Source organism: Salvelinus namaycush, chromosome 1, assembly GCF_016432855.1.
Source record: "Salvelinus namaycush isolate Seneca chromosome 1, SaNama_1.0, whole genome shotgun sequence".
Classification (NCBI taxonomy): Eukaryota; Metazoa; Chordata; class Actinopteri; order Salmoniformes; family Salmonidae; genus Salvelinus; species Salvelinus namaycush.
In genome coordinates this window covers 32,172,125-32,178,124 of record NC_052307.1, presented here as the reverse complement: position 1 = coordinate 32,178,124, position 6,000 = coordinate 32,172,125, and positions in this window count along the sequence as shown.

Sequence of the window (6,000 nt, the reverse complement as noted above, 5' to 3'; positions counted from 1 at the left end):
TTTGTTGCAGCTCGTTCCAGTCGCTAGCTGCAGCAAACTGAAAAGATGAGCAACCCAGGGATGTGTGTGCTTTGGGGACCTTTAACAGAATGTGACTGGCAGAACTGGTGTTGTACGTGGAGGGTGAGGGCTGCAGTAGATATCTCAGATAGGGGGGAGTGAGGCCTAAGAGGGTTTTATAAATAAGCATTAACCAGTGGGTCTTGCTACGGGTATACAGAGATGACCAGTTTACAGAGGGGTATAGAGTGCAGTGATGTGTTCTGTAAGGAGAATTGGTGGCAAATCGTATGGCCGAATGGGAAAGAAAATCTAGCCGCTCGAGAGCACCCTTGCCTGCCGATCTATAAATTATGTCTCCCTAATCTAGCATGGGTAGGATGGTCATCTGAATCAGGGTTAGTTTGGCAGCTGGGGTGAAAGAGGAGCGATTACGATAGAGGAAACCAAGTCTAGATTGAACTTTGTGATGATATTCAATGCCCTTTATGCCCAGTGAGAGAAAGGAAAACAACATTGCATGTACTATATTTGTGATAAGGTCTAAGTCTCCCTATCATGCTTTTGTATTTACATTATGTAATCAGTTAATCAATGTTGCTCCAGCCACCAAGACGTAACAGGTTCCATGAAAAAAATTTAATCTGCTTAAAAGAGACTCAAGGTTGTCACAGTGATACAAAGCTGGGCAAATTCAATTGGATGAAATGAGTTGGGACAGTTAATACGAGAGCTGCTTGGCTGATGAAATGAGTTGGGACAGTTAATACGAGAGCTGCTTGGCTGATGAAATGAGTTGGGACAGTTAATACGAGAGCTGCTTGGCTGATGAAATGAGTTGGGACAGTTAATACGAGAGCTGCTTGGCTGATGAAATGAGTTGGGACAGTTAATACGAGAGCTGCTTGGCTGATGAAATGAGTTGGGACAGTTAATACGAGAGCTGCTTGGCTGATGAAATGAGTTGGGACAGTTAATACGAGAGCTGCTTGGCTGATGAAATGAGTTGGGACAGTTAATACGAGAGCTGCTTGGCTGATGAAATGAGTTGGGACAGTTAATACGAGAGCTGCTTGGCTGATGAAATGAGTTGGGACAGTTAATACGAGAGCTGCTTGGCTGATGAAATGGATTCATTGTGACGGCTGCAGATAATAAGCTTTACTCAATCAGCTTGAGAGTGCATCCAACTGCCATTTCAATTGCTGCTACCTTGCAATACTGATTGAATAGAGTCCTTTGTGTCTATTGGGGACACATATTGTCAGGGAGAATAGCACTGTATTGTAGTGTTATCAAAAGAGACCGCCATAGAGCTGGGTTAGAACATTTGAATTTGTTACAATGAGAAAAATAAACAATTTAATGTGAAAGAAATCCTTCAACATAGGGCTTTCAAATACAAATGATTGTTATTATTGCGCAATACACATCCAATCCATTGAAAAGGACAATTCTAATTTTCAATGAAAATGAATGGCTTAATAAACATATGGTAAACATCCTTGACCATATAGTAAGCACGTCCTCATTTCCCCATGTGAGTCCTGGTCCATGATCATCAATATCAACAATCCTTCAACAAATCACTTAACTGACCCTAGATCGTTATTTTGTTGTGTTGATCTTGATCGCCATTTAGCTGTGTTGACGCTGAAATGTTTTTTGGGATCGTCATTTATAGGTCATTTTAACAGGAGGATTTCAGAGAACTGGCTTTTCTCACAAATTACAATTTTACGCTCCACTCTATGAAATCAGGATGTGCATATGGTAGCCTGCTTAATAGTAGTTATCTTTTATGTTGGTCACAAGCCACTACAGATAATATTTTTATGACCACATATGGTATTTGATTGGTTGGCACTGTCACAAGGTTATTACTTACCATGATCACATTTTTTATCATGTTCATGTTACCAGAAAAGTTTTCTGCAATTCTTATTTCAATCCATATCCATTCACTTTATTGAAAAAAATCAATGGAACTCTCTCCAATGACTGTCAATGCGAAATCTTTCTGCAGCAAGCTCTAGTCTAGTAGTCACTAAAATGTAAATGAGGAATTCCTCAAACATAGCATTTGAGGAAATGTTCATTTCAGAGACAGAGATTTCTTTTGGGGAAATATATAATGCGACTTCCACACAGTGAGGCATTTTGCTCACATGGCCAACTGAAAAAAGTCTGCACATCAAAGAATACATGTCTTAACATCATGCTTTTAAAATGTTCTATTTGCTTCAGGCAGAAGGAATTTTTCTACAATCATCTTCCAAATGCTTTGGGAGTCATGAAAACATCCTTTTACACAGACAACAAATCCTTGACTGTGATGCCCTTCTGTTGTCTCATCTCAGGAGCTTTTAGGTTATTTAAGGATATTATATGACAGCCTGAGTATGAAGTCTTATGAAGACTGGAATCCCTGTCATGTCATTATTCATCATACAGCAATGAAAATGCACATGGACAACTGCTGCAATATCTGCTGTCCATCCAAGAGCAGCCAACTATTCCACTGACAAACCAGGAGCTAAACGGTTACCATACAGAATTGTTGTGAAATGCTACACCCAATGATATTGGGCAGTAAATGATTTAACTCCAAACATACAGTATTGGTATAGCCTATAGCTTCCATACCATCCACCATCAGTGCTGGTTGTTGTTAAAAAGCCTTGAATCAAGTCAAGTCGCAGCAGAGGGGCGAAATGTGAAACACAAACATTTACTCTGGGAGAATTCTCTGAATAATTACCTGTGTGTGTGTGTGTCACGTTCCTGACCTGTTTTCTGTTGTTTTGTATGTGTTAGTCGGTCAGGGCGTGAGTGTGGGTGGGCATTTCTATGTTATGTGTTTCTATGTTGGTAAATGGGTGACCTGATATGGTTCTCAATTAGAGGCAGGTGGTTTTCATCTCCTCTGATTGAGAACCATATTAAGGTAGGTGGTTTCACATTGTTTGTTTGTGGGTGATTGTCGCTGTGTCTGTGTTTATTGCACCACACGGTACTGTCTCGTCTCATTCGTTCGTTCGTTCTTTCCTGTTCGTGCGTTCTTCATTTTATGTAGTTTGCATGTTCAGGTCAGTCTACGTTGTCTGTTTGTTATTTTGTATTTATCAAGTATAGTTCGGTTCAGTGTTCGTCTTGTCTAATAAATTCATGATGTCTACATACCTCGCTGCACATTGGTCTTCTGATCCCTCTCTCCTCTCCTCGTCTGAGGAGGAGGAATATGACGACTATCGTCACAGAATCACCCACCCCCAAAAGATCAAGCAGCGGGGAAAAGGGCAGCGACAGCAGCAGCAGAAATCCCAGGACTCCTGGACATGGGAGGAGATTTTGAACGGAGAAGGACCCTGGGCACAGGCTGGGGAGTATCGCCGCCCCAAAGCTGAGCTGGAGGAAGCGAAAGCTGAGCGGCGGCGATATGAGGAGGCAGCACGGCAGCGCGACAGGTACGAGAGGCAACCCCAGAATTTTTTTGGGGGGGGGGGCTAGAGAGGAGTGTGGCTAAGCCAGGTAGCAGACCTGAGCGCACTCCTCGTGCTTATATTAAGCAACGCGTCACTGGTCAGGCACCGTGTTATGCGGTTAAGCGCACGGTGTCGCCAGTGCGTGCCCATAGCTCGGTGCGCTATAGGGCAGCCCCCCGAAAGTGTCGTGTGAGTGTGGGCATCCAGCCGGGGCGTATCGTGCCTGCTCAGCGCGTCTGGTCTCCGGTACGCAGTTTCGGTCCAGGGTATCCTGCGCCGGCTCTGCGTGCTGTGTCTCCGGGGCGCTGGGAGGGTGCAGTGCGTCCTATGCCTACGCTTCGCTCGTACCGGGCAAATGTGGGAGTGGAGCCTAAGGGAGAGGTGCGCGTAGTAGGCACTAGATCTCCAGTGCTCATCCACAGCCCGGTTCAACCTGTGCCTGCACTCTGGAGGGTACGGGCTGGAATAGTACTCCAGCCTGGGGGAGTGGTGCAAAGGCTGCGCACCAGAGCTCCAGTGCTCCCCCACAGCCCGGTCCTTCAGGTGCCTCCTTTTAACATCAAGCCTCCTGTAGGTCTCTCCAGCCTGGTGGGTCCTGTGGCAGCCCCACGCACCAGGCTGTCTCTCCGTCTCCTCCCTACAGGTGTGCCCGTCTGTCCAGAGCCGTCCAGCCAGGACCAGCCAGAGCCGTCCAGCCAGGACCAGCCAGAGCCGTCCAGCCAGGACCAGCCAGAGCCGTCCAGCCAGGACCAGCCAGAGCCGTCCAGCCAGGACCAGCCAGAGCCGTCCAGCCAGAGCCGCCAGAGCCTTCCGCCAGACAGGATCCGCCAGAGCCTTCCGCCAGACAGGATCCGCCAGAGCCTTCCGCCAGCCAGGATCCGCCAGAGCCTTCCGCCAGCCAGGATCCGCCAGAGCCTTCCGCCAGCCAGGATCCGCCAGAGCCTTCCGCCAGCCAGGATCCGCCAGAGCCTTCCGCCAGCCAGGATCCGCCAGAGCCAGCCAGCCAGGATCCGCCAGAGCCAGCCAGTCCGGAGCGGTCCCTCAGTCCGGGGCTGCCCCTTAGTCCAGCGGGACCCATGTCTAGGGTTCCCAGTCCAAGGTCGGTGGCGAGGGTCGCCACTTTGAGGAGGCTACGGAAGCTGGGATTGACTATGGTGGGGTGGGGACCTCGTCCAGAGCCTGAGCCACCACCGTGGTCAGATGCCCACCCAGACCCTCCCCTAGACTTTTGGTAGTGCGTCCGGAGTACGCACCTTGAGGGGGGGGTTATGTCACGTTCCTGACCTGTTTTCTGTTGTTTTGTATGTGTTAGTCGGTCAGGGCGTGAGTGTGGGTGGGCATTTCTATGTTATGTGTTTCTATGTTGGTAAATGGGTGACCTGATATGGTTCTCAATTAGAGGCAGGTGGTTTTCATCTCCTCTGATTGAGAACCATATTAAGGTAGGTGGTTTCACATTGTTTGTTTGTGGGTGATTGTCGCTGTGTCTGTGTTTATTGCACCACACGGTACTGTCTCGTCTCATTCGTTCGTTCGTTCTTTCCTGTTCGTGCGTTCTTCATTTTATGTAGTTTGCATGTTCAGGTCAGTCTACGTTGTCTGTTTGTTATTTTGTATTTATCAAGTATAGTTCGGTTCAGTGTTCGTCTTGTCTAATAAATTCATGATGTCTACATACCTCGCTGCACATTGGTCTTCTGATCCCTCTCTCCTCTCCTCGTCTGAGGAGGAGGAATATGACGACTATCGTCACAGTGTGTGTGCGTGTGTGTGTGTGTGTGGTTTCAAATGAAACAATTGAATAGTGGACAGATTAAAGGAATCCGTCCTCCAGCAACCATTAATCAAAGACATTCGAATGAACTTTCAATTGACTTTCTTACCCTTGGGGCTAAAATAGATGTCACACTGAAAAATGGGGTAAGCAAGCAATCTGTAATTCAAACTTGGTTAGTTTCTGTGCTCAGTCTGCTGGTAGCCCATTCAAAAATAACTTCTGAAAAATGTATTATCTAAAAGCCTGATGTCTATTAAATATGCCAAGTAGTTAGCATAATAGATCGTAAGCACAAGTTACTCTGTTTTTCTTGACAATATTTGTATTTCTGCAGGCAATGGCAACACTTTACATCACATTGCTCCTATGTACCTGTATAGAAACACTATGCTTTACTTACTGTACTATAGTAATAGCATTATGCATGTAAAGTGTTACTTATGTATTGTATTGACCATTGCTATCTACATCATATAGGCCCTTATATTGTATAGTATATTTTGCTACCACACTTTTTAATTCCATTACCACCTTTCTATTACCATCTTCCAGACACGAAAGTGTCCTCCCAGGAGGTGAGGTGGTAAAACGGGGAGCAGAGAGAGAGTTCCAGTGGCAGAGGAGTAGTATTGAGCCCCTGTAGTCCCCCCATGTGTCACCCCTCCTCTCAGTCGTCCGCCCACCGGCGCCCTGCCTGTAGCCTTTTGCAGTCACCAACCACCGCCCTCCTTTCATCAA